A 13417-nucleotide genomic window follows, 5' to 3' on the forward strand; every position below is an offset into this window, starting at 1 on the left:
TGCTTCTTGTAGTTGGTATTTTTAGAGAGTGAGAGTGGGTGAGAAAACGAAATAAACAGTGGCTCCTGGAACTTGCTGGTCTTGCAAGCTTGTTTTAGAGATTTCTGGGCACTTTTCTCTTTTACTCAACTGGGGGCTTACTGTATTAATATATTACTAATATTATATGTGATGTTTTGTAATTTGGGAGCTCTGACCACAGAGTTTGCAGACTGGGAGCTATGTCTGGCCCGCAGATGTGTCTGTCTAGATTAGTGCAATATTTAAAAACACTTCTGTGTAAATTGTCAGCATGTAAAACACAGGAGATGTTACCTAGAAAATCCAGATGTCCAGTGTCCCGTACAAATGGAGAGCTCTGGCCACACTGGGCAGGGAGTGGAGACTGGCAGGGGTGTGCCAAGCAGAGGGAACAGTGGAGCAGAGGCCCTGGTTGAGGGTCTGCTGTGGGTCAGTCCAGCTGTAGGGTCATGAGGCAGGTCTCGGGGAAGGTAGCCGCCAAGGCCACTGGCTGCTTTTCTCCAAGTGCCTAGAGGCTGCATTTCCAGAAAAAGCACAAGGCGCTTGACCAGCTTCATGAAGGTACATGATTAGGAGGGCACAGAGCCTGCTGTCTGCTTCTCCTCAGTAGCTCAGTCCCCCCTAAAGTGGGCCCGTGTCTGCCCCCTCCTTCCCAGCCCTTTCCCTATCCACTCACCACCCCCCTGCCCCAGCTTCTGCCATCCTTCAGTTCAGCGAAATGAAACAGCAATTCCAGGATACGCATTTGTCATTAAAAGGAAGAAAGAGAGGGAAAAAAAAAATCAATCCTTCGGCCTCTTTGGCCTGAGCTGGTCGTCTGCCCGAGACACCCGGAGCCGAGCAGTGCTTAAGACTCTCTGAGCCGCCGTCCCTCAAACTGGACGGGGTAAATGGCTCCCCAGGAACCATTATGGTCGATTGACTTGTCCAGCCAGCTGTTCGGAGTGTGGGTGCTGCAGATGGGGAGACCACAGGGGTCACCAGGGCAGCCAGGTCGAGGGCAGATTTCCCTGTGTGAGGTGGTCGCTTAGAGGCCACTTTGCTGGGGGCGCCTACTTGGGGTGCCTGTCCATTATGAGCGCCCATGGGTCCACGTATCCGAGGGAGGTAGTGTGGGCTGCAGAATGAAGCCCTGCAGTCTCTCACTCCCAGAGACATTTAGTGAGGACTCTGGAGCCAGGGGGCCTCTGTCCCAGCTCTGTTACTTACCAGCTGTGTGACCTTGGGCAAGTCACTGAATTTCTCTGAGCCTTGGTTTTCTCTAATGTAAATTGCAGGTAATAGTATCCACCTCCTTAAAGATTGTGGATTTAGTGAGTTAATGCATATAAAGTGTGAGATCTGTGCCTAGCACATAAACATGCTGTATAATGTTCGTAATAATAATTGCTATTGTCTTTCACTCTGGGAAATGTATATTCACCACTCATAGTACAAGTGATAATTATAACTGATAATTATGTAAATAATAGTAAGTAAATAGCATAAGTACTGTAAGTAATAATTATATACTGGAGATACCACAGTGAACAAGGAAGAAAAATTGTCTGCTTTCACTGAGCCTGCAGAGTGAGTGGGGAGGTGGATACATGTCTCATTGGACAGACGGGTGTGTAATCACACACTGGGATTTGATTCTGAGGCAACACGTGGCAAAGGAACTGCATGGGTCTGAACCTCTGGGGAGCCTTCCTGGAAGAAGTGACCCTTCAGCTGAGATGTCAAGGACAAGGTTAGGGAAAAGCATCCTAGCAGAGGGAATAGCATGTGCTGAGACCCTGAGGTGGGTGGAAAAACTGCGTGTGCAAAGAAGGAAGGCAGTGAGGCTGGGTCTCAGATTCTCAATGGGCTGTTGGACTTGCCTTCATCCTTATTCTTGCCATATGTCAATTGGGAGTAAGGATGGAGCATAAAATAAGATTTTTAGCGCATATGTGGCTTGGTGTGAATCTCTCTCAATGGGTACTTTGTAAACTATTGAACACTATAAAAGCCTTGAGTATCACTTTTATTTTTTAATAAGATATTCAGCCCAATTCTTGCTCTGTTGCAAAATGCCTCCCCCTACCCTCATCTCCTGTTTAGCTCATGACCATGCACAAGGCAGTCAGGATTCAAATCCCAGTTCTGCTCCTTCCTAGCTGTGTGTCCTTGGGCAAGTTATTCCCCCTTTCTGAGTCTTGGTTTTCTCAGCTGTAAGATGGATATAATAATGGTACCTCCCAGTGGTGGCCATGAGAATGCACCTTGCAGATCGCTGATTATAGAGGGTGTGATTGGCAGTGAGATACTGCTCTTGGAGATCACCCACAACTGCCCCAGCCAGGGACTGAGTGTAGCAGGGAGTAAAAGCAGACGTGTTCCTGAAACACAGGACTCCTCTGCCGGCTCCAGACTCCTCTGCTGGCTCCAGACTCCTCTGCAGTATAGATGCTTTCAACCAACCTTCCTTCTTCCTTCCTTCCTCCTTCCCTCCCTCTCTCTTTTTTTTCTTCCCTTTCTTCCTTTCTTCTTTCCTTCCTTCTCTCCTTCACTCTGGCTCACTCCCTCAGGCACAGGCTTTGATCCTGATAAATCTCTTAGTCTTGTAGTGTTGCCTTTGTGATTGCTTCTCAGGGGACCACACTCTTCTACAGGAAAGATGAAATGAGGTTTAGACATCTATCTGAGGCACCCCATGCAAAGGAAGTGCTTGGTTGAGGTGCCTGCTATGTCTTGTTGGGCGCCTGAGGAGCTGTCACTCCCAGCATTGCCTCTTCCTGGTTGCCTGTTCTTACTTGGCCGACTGCATGATTAGGTCCCCCCTCCTCTTTGTCATCTCTCTGTTATCTCTTGCTCTTATTTCCTCCCACTCCTCCCCTCTTTATTCAAGCACTCTGGCCTCACTGTTCCTTGAACACACCAAACGCACTCCAGCCTTGGGGCCTTTGCACTTGCTGTTCCCACTGTCTATGAAGTGCTTTCTCAGACATCTTCATAGTTCTGTCTCAGTCCCTTCAGTCCTCTCCTTAAACATCCCCTCTTCATGGGGGGTCCTCCCTAAGCTCTCTTTCCAAATAGCCTCCTCCCATCTCCTTACCCCTGTCTACTTTACCTGATGGGATGATGCTCATTTATTCGTTCATTTGTTTACCATCTGCCTTCCTTTTTGGGGATGGCAGGGCGTGGTAAGTTCTCAATAAATATTTGAGGGATTGAGTGGATGAATACCACAGGACGGATGAGGTGGGGGCAGCTGCCTTGACTCCATCTTGGGGGGCAGTCCTGAGGGACCCAGCTCCTCCCAGACCCCCAGCTGCTCCACCCATCACTGGCTCTTGAAAGTTGCTCACTCTGTGACTGGGAATTGAGCACAGGCCTCAGACCCGCAGTGAACAAGGGTTTATCTTTAGCTCCGTGATTCTTGCTTTAGAAACTGGTGACCCCAATTCCAGTCTGGGAGACGGCTCCTATCCTAATTAATAAATCCATTAATTAATTGCTGGCAGGCTGTGGACCATTAGTGGTGGTTTGGTGGCCTCAGTCACAGACAGCTCAAAGCAGCTTGTGAAACGGCTGTTGTGGGAAGACACAAGACAGCCAGTTAATGTTTTTGGACCCAGATGACATTCTTCTGCCAAAGCCTGGTTCCTGGGCCCACCTGATCAGCCCAGCAGGGATCAAAGAAGGACCATGGTCTCTGGACAGGGACCCTCGGGTTGAGGGAATTTCCTGCTCAGCGTCCCCCAGGACTCTTAGTTTATAATCAGGCAGGAGGCCAGGATTGACGTCTCCCCTTTCCTTCTGTGGCTGAGGGACCCTGTCTGGGCCTCAGTTATTTTGTCTAAAATGGAGTTTCCCTGGGTTGTCCAGACAGGTTATTCATACACTCACCTAATGAACATTATTCAGCACGTGCTATGTGTCGGGTGCAGTGCGAGGTGTTGGGGGTCCAGCAGTGCACAAAGAGACCAAGCCCCTGCCTTCATAACGTTTCTCTCTTATAGTTGGTTGGAGATAGAAGTACTTTTCTTCAAAGGTGTGAGAAATAAAGAGCAACAAACTAATACACTCAGCCTAGTGCCGGACATGCTGTAAGCCTTTTCAGAATGGTGACTGTTATTAATCGTTATCTTTATGATCAACAGCAACAGCAACGATTATGATTATGATTATGATTTGAGGGCATTTCAGTTACTCTGGGAGCATTTCCTAAAATGATCTGAGCATGGGCTTGGAGTAGTCAGACCTTGCTTTGGACCCTGGCCTTGATGCTTTTTAACTGAGAGGCCTTGGGTGATCACTAGACTTTTCTAAGTCTCATTTTCCTTCATCTGTAAAATAGGGATTAAATACAGCCTCTACCTCATAGGGACATTGTGGGGGTTGGATGAGGTGAAGTGTGGAAAGCCCTTAGCACAGGGCCTGGAACGTGGTCATTCCCAGGAAACAAGAGCAGCTATTACTACTTTTAATATTATTGTCATTCCCATTGTTTTTTGTTACTCATGTCCTGGGCCTCACCAGCCAGTGGCCAGGTAGGCTAGGTCCTTGCAGAGAAGCACTAGATAGGAGATCAGGCCTCTGCCAAATGCCACTTGGCTGGCCTTAGCAAGGCCAGGGCTGGCTTTTGCAGGCTTTGGAGTGTCAGAAGGAAGCTCGTGGCACGGAAAGGCCTGGCAGTTCTTTAACAAGTAGCTATTGAACCTTTATTGCATGCTAGACAGTGTTCAGAGACCTTGACAAATATTATTTCATTTAATTTTCACAACAACGCTGATGGGAAAACTACTACGATCCCATTTTACAGCTGAGCAAACCAAGGAACAGAAGGTTAAGTCCAAGGCCACATTGTCAGTAAGCAGCAGAGCCTGAACTCAAACCCAGAACTCAGGTGGGTTGGCCATTCACGTCCCTGCTCTTGACCCTCTAGGGGCCAGAGGTGCCTGCCTCTTCCAGAGCCGGTCTCCCTACTCCCTGCCCTCCTCCCAGGATTCCCCCACCATAGTCACTACGCTTGTATTTTCCCCTTTATTTATTTATTTTTAAATCTCTTGAAATGCCTCATTATTCTCAACTCATGGAAATGAATCCAGACCCACAAGCCTGAGAGGCATGGGGTGGAGTGGCAGGTGGGAGGTTATTAATAACACAAGAAAGATTCCTGTCTCCTGTCCTGGAAAATGAGCGCCACCTGGCCATCCATCCCTGGCCCACCCGCCGGAGTCCAGAGCTGCGTGGCACGCCCTGCCGTTGGGCCGGTGTTCCGCGAAATGAAAATCTCGGCCTGGGCTGATAATAAGCGGGTATTGATTGCTGCCTTGGTCATTATCAAGATTTATTTAGTCAATATGGCCTCCTCAGTCAATAAATCGTGTCGTTGATAAAGAAGGAAGGGGATAGACTTGTAGGCTTTATTAAAAAAGTTTTTTAGATTTTTTTTAAAAACAGCTAAGTTCAGCACCCCCTTTCCACAGCTATATTCCCCACACTTTACATTTCATATTTGGCTCCGTAAGCTCTTTCCTTTCATGGTAGAACTAATCGCTCTGGTTTCTGGAAGCAAAGACTTGGGCCACAGCTGTTCCTAGAATGGCTCCTGGGACTCAGATGTCTCCTCACTTTTCTGTCCTCCCCACAGAGTGGCCGTAGGGAGTCTACACCCTGGCTGGTCAGTACCCTGTTCTCTTATTTCATCCTGACAACAGCCTTTTGCAGTAGGTACTAGTGTTACCTCATTCTGCAGATGAGGAAACTGAGGCTCAGAGTGGGTGGCCTCCTTAGGGAGGGGTGGCTGCTTCCCCTGTGCAAGTGGCTAGGGGTGCTTTGGAGGCCTCTTGTGGCAGGTACGCAGTAGGCAAGGGCTGTTGTGTCCCCCTCCTCAGAAATAAAGCTTGTGCGGGGGGGGGGGGGGCAGCGCTTGAGTAATGTTCTGAGAAGGGCTCTTTGCACAGTGGCCCTGCGGGTCTGGTTTCTAGCATGTTACCAAATGTTGCTTAATGGTAAGGACCATGAAAAGATGAGATGACCCAAATGGTGTGGCTATCAGAGCACAGGCATGAGGGTGCTCTGTCCGGCCATGTCCTGGCCTTCATGTATGAGGATGCTGTTAGGTAGAAGAGGGGTTGGATGTCTCCATGGGGGGTTATCAGGAATGTGGGTTGGAGTGCACAATAAATAGGACTTTGCTCACCCTTTAGTTTTGTCCAGTCTGTGAGCACCCACACAGTGTATTTAATTGTTGCATCTTCCTGGTGGATTGACCCTTTTATTGTTATAAAATATCCCTCTTTATCTCTAGTAACATTTTTGTTTGTTTTAAAGTCTGTTTTGTCTGATACCTGTATAGCCACTCCTGCTTGCTTTCTTGTGGTTTCTGTTTACATGATACATCTTTTTCTATCCTTTTATTTTCAGTGCATTTGTGTCTTTGAATTTAAAGCATGTCTCCTGTAGATAGCACATAGTTGGATCTTGTTTTCTTATCTAGTCTGAAAATCTGCCTTTTGATAGGATTGTTTAATCCACTCACATCTAATATTATTATTGATATAGTTGGGTTTACATCTACCATCTTGCTTTGTTTTCTGTGTCTCATGTCTTTTTTGCTCCTTGGTTTCTCCTTTTCTGCCTGCCTTTGCATTATGTGAACATTTTCTAATGTAGCACTTTAATTTCATTAATGATTTTTTAACTGTGTTTTTGAGGGTGTTTTAGTGGTTATTCTAAAACATCTTAACTTATCATATGCATCTTAACTTATCAGAATCAACTTCAGAATTATACTAGCTTAATTCTAGTACATCCTACATTCTTGACCTGGATCTTGAGCCACATTCCCCATGCCCACTTTGTTCCAGACTTACACGTCTTTCTTCATTTTCTTCTGCACCTCACCCCTCCTGTGCATTACCTGCTCCCTTCTGCTTGGGACACTATTCTCTCACATCCCCCCTGATCCTGGGAGCTCGTTCAGTGTCACTTCCTTGGGGCAGCTTTTCCACTGAGATTGTGGGTCCTATCTCTACTGCACTTACCACAATAGATGTCACACGTAGCTCTGATTATTAACTCCTGGCCTCCTTCTGTGAACTCTAAGCTCCACGTGAGCACAAAGCAGCGTGTTCCTTGAATCTAGCAGCTGAGGGCTGAGCACATAGTAGGCCCTCAAGAAGAATCAGTCAAGTGAACAAACTGGGATGGGTGTGAATGTCATGCAATTGTATTTATGTGTGCACAACTGTCTTTGTGTGTGTGTATCTTTGAGTATGTTTGTGGGTCTTTGCACGTTTATGTGTCTGTCCTTGTGTGTGTATATTAGCATGTGTCTTTGTGTCCTGAGTGTCTTTGAACATGCACCTGTGTGTCTGCATCCACGTGTGGGTGACTGTGTGTGCGTGTGTGTGTCAGTGTGTGTCTTTGTCCATACCTTAGTGTGTATTTATGTACATTTGTGTGCTCACGCTCCCAAGCAGCAGCTCCTTTCAGTGTCTCCTTGCCATGCAATTACTTTTTGACTAGTTTGGTGTAGCATTTAATGATTTCCCTAAAGCTAAGCACAGCCCCCCAAGTATTGATCTCGCTGCAGTGGAGGTAACTTGGGGTAATGCAGGGCCAGCTGGCAGTCACTTCTCAGAATTGGCCCCTGCGCCCCGCCATGTTTCCCCAGCCCCGACCTGATCCCTTAGAGGGGAGAACCCAGGTTGGTAGCTCGGTGCAGGGGCAGTGGGGTTCCTGCTGGACAGAGTGGCTCCCCTCTCACCACCCCGGGACTGGCCCTTTTCATGCCTCAGTTTCCCCGTCTGTGAAACAGACAGCAGTAATAGTCACCTCAGAGGGTTGCAGTGTGGATGGAGGGAGGTGATCCATGTGAAGGGCATGGCGTGGAGCCTGGCTTCACCAAGTGTCCGCAGACGTTCTCTCTGCGGCTGTCATGCTTGCCCTCTGTCACTCTCATCTCAGCAGTGGGAGTGATTTCAGGCTGTGGTGTGGAGGCAAATAACTAAGGAGCTCTCTTCCTTTGAGGGGGAGCCTTCGAAATGGCTTCTCTGTGGCTGTGGAAGGGCCACGTGCTCACCTGCAGGTGCCCAGAGGAGTTCAGAAGCTTCCCGTAGACATTCATCATTCCCTTGGAAGAGATGGAATTTTGCCCCAGAAGTTTTTGGCTTCTACAAATCTACCAGCTTGTGTAGTCTCCAACCTCAGCTTTGTCTCACTCTCCAAACCCCTTTATTCTCCCTATCCCCAAACTGCCATACTCATACTTTCTAGCCTTTTGCATTTGCTGTTCCCTCTGCCTGGAACACTGTTCCCCTTGTTCTTTGCTGGTCCCAGCCCCCCTTTCCTGACTCCATGCTGGGTTGGGTGCCATCCTTTATCTCCTGCTTAGGATTCCTGTCCTAGGCTGCTTTCCAGGGCACCAAGTGGTTCGGTGGCTCCTTGCTGGTCTCCCCCATAAGATGATGCATTCACTTGGTGAGTGCTAATGTCTGGTGTCCTGCTCAGAGGTCGCATCTTAAAAACTCAAGTTCCTGACTTGTCCTCAGCAGAACTGGCATCCCTGTGCCTGCATTTCAGACAGGGCAGCAGTCATCTGAGATGTGTACTGAGAGTGGGAATGGAGAGTGAGTTTCCCTCTTTGTGCAGTCCCCACTGAGCCCAGTTGACCTATTGATGTTCCTTGCACAGCCCTCACTCTGGGGACAGCTGTGCCGACTTAGTGACTGGTGTGGAGGTGATTCTGCCTTCTCTGGCCTCAGTGTAGCCATTCCAGAAAGTGGGCAGAATTTACCTGACCATTCAGGGATGAGAGGAGCTCCGAAGTTTTGTTTTGTCTTAAATTTAACAAACTCTTATTAAGGGTGGCTCTGTGCCAGGCACAACTCTGAGTGCTTCCTAAATACCATTATTTAAATAATATAATTCCCATAACAGCTCTATGATGTAGACACTATTAACATTCCCATTTTGCAGAGGAGAAAAGTGAGGCACAAAGAGTTCAAGTGGCTTGCCCACAGTCCCTCAGCAGAGTCAGGCAGTCTTATTCCAGAGCTCCTCCTGTGTTCATAGGCTATCCTGCCTCTTGTTTTTTCTGTGAATACCCAAAGCGGAGACTGTATAGTTGGGAAGGGACTACTGCATGTGCAGGTTTGCCTTGTAAAGGTCTTATGTGATGGTGTTTTGCTTGCAGTGGCCATTGCCAGCTGGCAAGAGTAGAGGCATGGCTAGGATTCCTGAGAGGGAGCTCTGACAAGCAGCTGGGAGGTCAGGGTTCCAGGAGCCAAGGTCGGAGTTGGTGATCATGCAGGGACTCAGGGAGGAGCCAGGCCTATTATCTGCCCTTCACATCCTGGGGTGGCTGGACCCTGGGCCCCTCGGGCCAGCAGCCTGGGAACCTCTCTGGACCAGCACTGTCCCTCAGAGGGCATTCTCCTCAGCCTCTGCAAGCAAGGGGGTTGGTCTCATGGCCCGTGGCCTACTTTATGAATTTCATCTCCAGAAAAAAATTATTCTCTGAGCAGAGCAGAGCATGTTGGCATCTCCTGGTGGGTGAGGCCTTCTGAGGCCTTCTGTCTCCCCAGAATGGGGAGGAGAGAAACCCGGGCCCAGCGCCTGTTTCCCACTTGGCTGTCTAGGTGGGGCGCTCCAGGGAAGGCAGCTCCCCAGCTCCCAGCCCCCGAGGCCTCAGAGCTGCCCCAGCTGCCCCATCAATACAGGCTCCCTTGCATCCTGCCCGGAATGGCCCCTTTAGTGGGTTGGGGCTGGCCTGGCTGCCAGCAGGTGAATGGGCTTGGGCCAGAGCGTAATTTGTTTCTCTGGGATGTATCGATGAGCTGCCCTAATTAAACATCTTGCTAATGAGAATCAAAGCACTTCACTGGAGTCAGGTGGATCAGAGCCTGGCTCTGCCATGCACCAGCCATGGGTCCTGGGCAGACCAGTCGGCTGCATGGATGTCTCGGTTTGTCTTCCATACCCTGGGGCTTCCTGTGTTCTCTTCCCTCTGCACTAGACCCTGTGGTTTGCTGAGTCCTTCCTGCCCCCACATGCACATAGCAGGTGCTTGGGGAACTCGGTTGCTGTTGAGAGCTGACTAAAGAGGCATTAAGTCGAGGCTCATTATGGCTTTCTTTGGGAGAAGTTCTTGTCATTGGTGGTCAGATCCATTGATCTGTTTCTCATGCTGGGCCTCCTGGAGGGAGGAAAGGGGAATGTTGAGGATGAGGACAATTTGAATGTGTGCCTATGTTTGTCTGTGTTAGTGTATCAGTCATTTATTGTTGGAGACAAACCACCCCGAAACTTACTGGGTAAAACAACTGTCCTGTGAAAAAAAAAGTACTGTGAGTCAGGAATTAGGACAGAGTTTCTGCTCTGTGATGTATGGGGCTTCAGCTGGGAAGATTCAAGAGTTTGAGGGGGTAACTCGACAGTCATACATCTTAGTGGTTGATGTTGGCTGTCAGCTGGGATCTCAGCTACCACCCAGAACACCAACATGTGCCCTTTCCATGTGGTCTCTCTGTGTGGACTACTTTGGGCTTCCTCACAGCCTGGTGGCTGGGTTCCAAACGTGAGTCCTGAAGAGAGTGAGGTGAAGAGAAGGCGTTTTCATGATCTAGCCTCAAAAGTCGCTGCCATCATTTGTCTTCTCTGAGGGTCAAGGCAGTTACAAAGGACCTTTCAGGTTCACAGGGAGGGGCTGTAGAGCCCACCAGTGGATGGGAGGAGTGTTAGGGTCACAGTGCAGGAAAAGCATCAGAGATACTGGGATGGCCATCTTTGGGAAAACGGTCTGCTATGTATAGTAAGGGAGGTGGTGGTGATTCAGGGCTGAGAGTGAGACCATGAAGAGAGACAGAAGGTCATATGAGGGAAGTGGGTGTGACAGGAAGTGGCTGAACAGGGAGATCTGGGTTGGCCAGAGTCTGCCATGATGGAAGTAGGCCTGATGGTGACAGTGCCCAAGATACTGGCAGTGCCATCTTTCCTCGATTTCCCCTTGAAGACCTTGGGGTGACCAGGTCGATTCCAACATGGGACCCAGGCCTCAGGCAGGCCAGGCTAACAGCCTCCTTACCTGGCTCTGTCTTGTTCCCTGCCCCAGCCTCTGCCATCTTTCTCTCTTCCTGTGGGCTCCCAGGCTCCCCATTCCCCCAGCAGCCTCCCCTTCTTCCAGAAAGAGCGACTCCCACCTCAGCAGCCTGGAAACACTCCAACTACCGTACTTTTCTTCAAATAAAAGCAGCTAATTAACATTATTCTTTAATTATTGCCTTTATCAACAAGGGGTCTGATTTGTACCAGCAGGGTAGTTGCTTTCCCTTAAACTACCCAAGTGAATGCTTCAGTTCCTGGTGCTTTTGAAATGAATTTGATGTCATCTGCCCAGAGTCACTTAATGGGAACGCCTGGGTAATGACTGAACGTGCTAACTCCGTTAGCAGCCCTGGAAGCATGTAATTTGGCCCCTCAGGCAACAGCACTTTTGAAATCTCTGGATAGTTTTGAACTCTCTGTTCTTAATTAAATATGCAATTTTTCACGGTAACCAGGTTAATTCTTTTGTGTTGTGTTGTAATACTGTTAGGAATTTTCATAGTTCTTATTAAACATTATTCAGGCATTGTGAATTCCATAATTAAAAAAAATGAAAAGAACAAAGCTTGATTCACTCCTTTCTTTTCCCTGGCTAATTTATCAAATGAATTTTGCAAATTTTTCTTTCTGTCCCCAGACAGTGTGGCAAGTGTTTTAAAGGGGAAAGATTTAATTGCCCTGTAGGGATTGGCTGGTTATGAAGGATTTGGCTGTTTGATTAGTAAACCCAGTTGGGAATGGTCTAATGCTCCATGATCTTAAAAATTGTCTGATTGTACCCTCTCCAAGGAGGCCTCTCTTTTCGTTATGTAGAGCATCAGCTTCACACAAGTGTGGTTATTAGGTAGTGAGGAAGGGGAGAGAAAAGGATCTGACTTTATTTTAAATTGGAGATCTTGGGAGATTTTTTTTACCCCTACTTCCCTGGCTGGGGAGGAAGGGAGAACACAGTAGAGGAACAGAGAGAGAGGCCGACAGAGACAGAGCAATTCTCAAATGGCAGGTATAAGAGAAGGTAGCGGGAGGGCAGCTAAGAGGGTGGGGCCCGAGGGGATGTTTTTGCTGCTTCTGTGTAGGTAATGGCACCCGCCCGGCTGGCCAGCTGGAGAGGAGGTGCGTCAGCTGAGGAGGCCCCTCTGCAGGCCTTCTGGGGCAGGAGGGCTACTTTCCGATTTCTGGAATTAGTCCTGGTCTCTGAAAAAATGTTCAGAACCCCATTGAGTATGGTGGGTTGTGAGTGAGAGAGGATCTTGTCCCCTAAATATCCTGTTAAGGCTGGGGCTCCCTGATGAGGGGCTGCTAGGCAGAACTAGCTGGGCCCTCCCAGTGATGGGAGTAGGACCAGTGGCTGATTCCTGGACCTTTTTGATTTTGGTGAGAGTCCATTTTTGCCTCAGTTATCCCCATCTACAAAATGGGGCAAATTATTTCCAACCTCTTTCCTGGATCCTCTCAGTCTTTGCTTTCTGTATCCTAGAGGGAGGGAGGTGGCAGATGAAGTTAGGAGAGGATGGCAGGGCTAAGTACAAGCAGGTGGGGGCCTTTGTGCCAGAGGGTGGGCTCTGCCAGGCAGCCCTTCCCTCCCCTGCTGGCTCCTTACCCAGATTTAGCATCTTTAACCCTGAGCTCTGGGAAATTCCCACATGGGGGGGTCACACCCCAGCTGGTCTGACAGTTGGAGTTGGGGTAGTTGGCTTGTGCCTTCAGGGCTGGAGGGGCCATGCTACAGTGGGTTTAAGTAGATGATTTGAGTTTTCAAGAGAACCCAGAAACCTGAATTTTATGAACCCAGGTTTTATTCTTTTAAGATGCAAATGCAAGGAAGAAATTGAAAATAATGAAATCATGGGCACACAGATCAAACCTATTCATAAATTTCAGATTGGACCTGTGGGCCCTGGGTCTCCACGTCTGTCCCAATGCTTAAGTGGGCTCTAAACGGGTGAAAAGAAACATCTCAGTAGCTTATTTATGGAGTACTTTCCCAGCACCAAGTACTGTGCCGAGCCCTTGACAGGTATGAGCTCATTTAATTCTCCCAGTTGGAGGGGACAGATAGAGCCTTATCCCCATTTCTCAGATGGGCAGGACTGAGGGTTAGAGAGATGATGCCTAGAGTGTGAACCCTGAGCTCAATCTCAACTCACGTGGTGTTTTTGATCACAGAACTCGGTGTAGAAAGCGTGCATCCCCAGGAAATCATGGCAGGGAGGTGACAGTGACTTAGTTACCTGCCGATGCCCTTGCTTGATTCCGAGATTGAAACTGAGAGTTGAGCACCCTAAGTTAAGCACCAAAGCCTTGAGTCATCTTTATA

General features: G+C 48.6%; 1 protein-coding gene across 4 annotated transcripts in view; it reads left to right on the forward strand.

Annotated features, from left to right (window-relative positions):
• The window catches only part of CUX2 (cut like homeobox 2), a 241003-nt gene that overhangs the window by 6760 nt on the left and 220826 nt on the right, over window positions 1-13417 (forward strand). The gene's annotated exons all lie outside the window — the stretch shown is intronic.

Source organism: Camelus bactrianus, chromosome 32 (genome assembly GCF_048773025.1).
Source record: "Camelus bactrianus isolate YW-2024 breed Bactrian camel chromosome 32, ASM4877302v1, whole genome shotgun sequence".
Lineage (NCBI taxonomy): Eukaryota > Metazoa > Chordata > Mammalia > Artiodactyla > Camelidae > Camelus > Camelus bactrianus.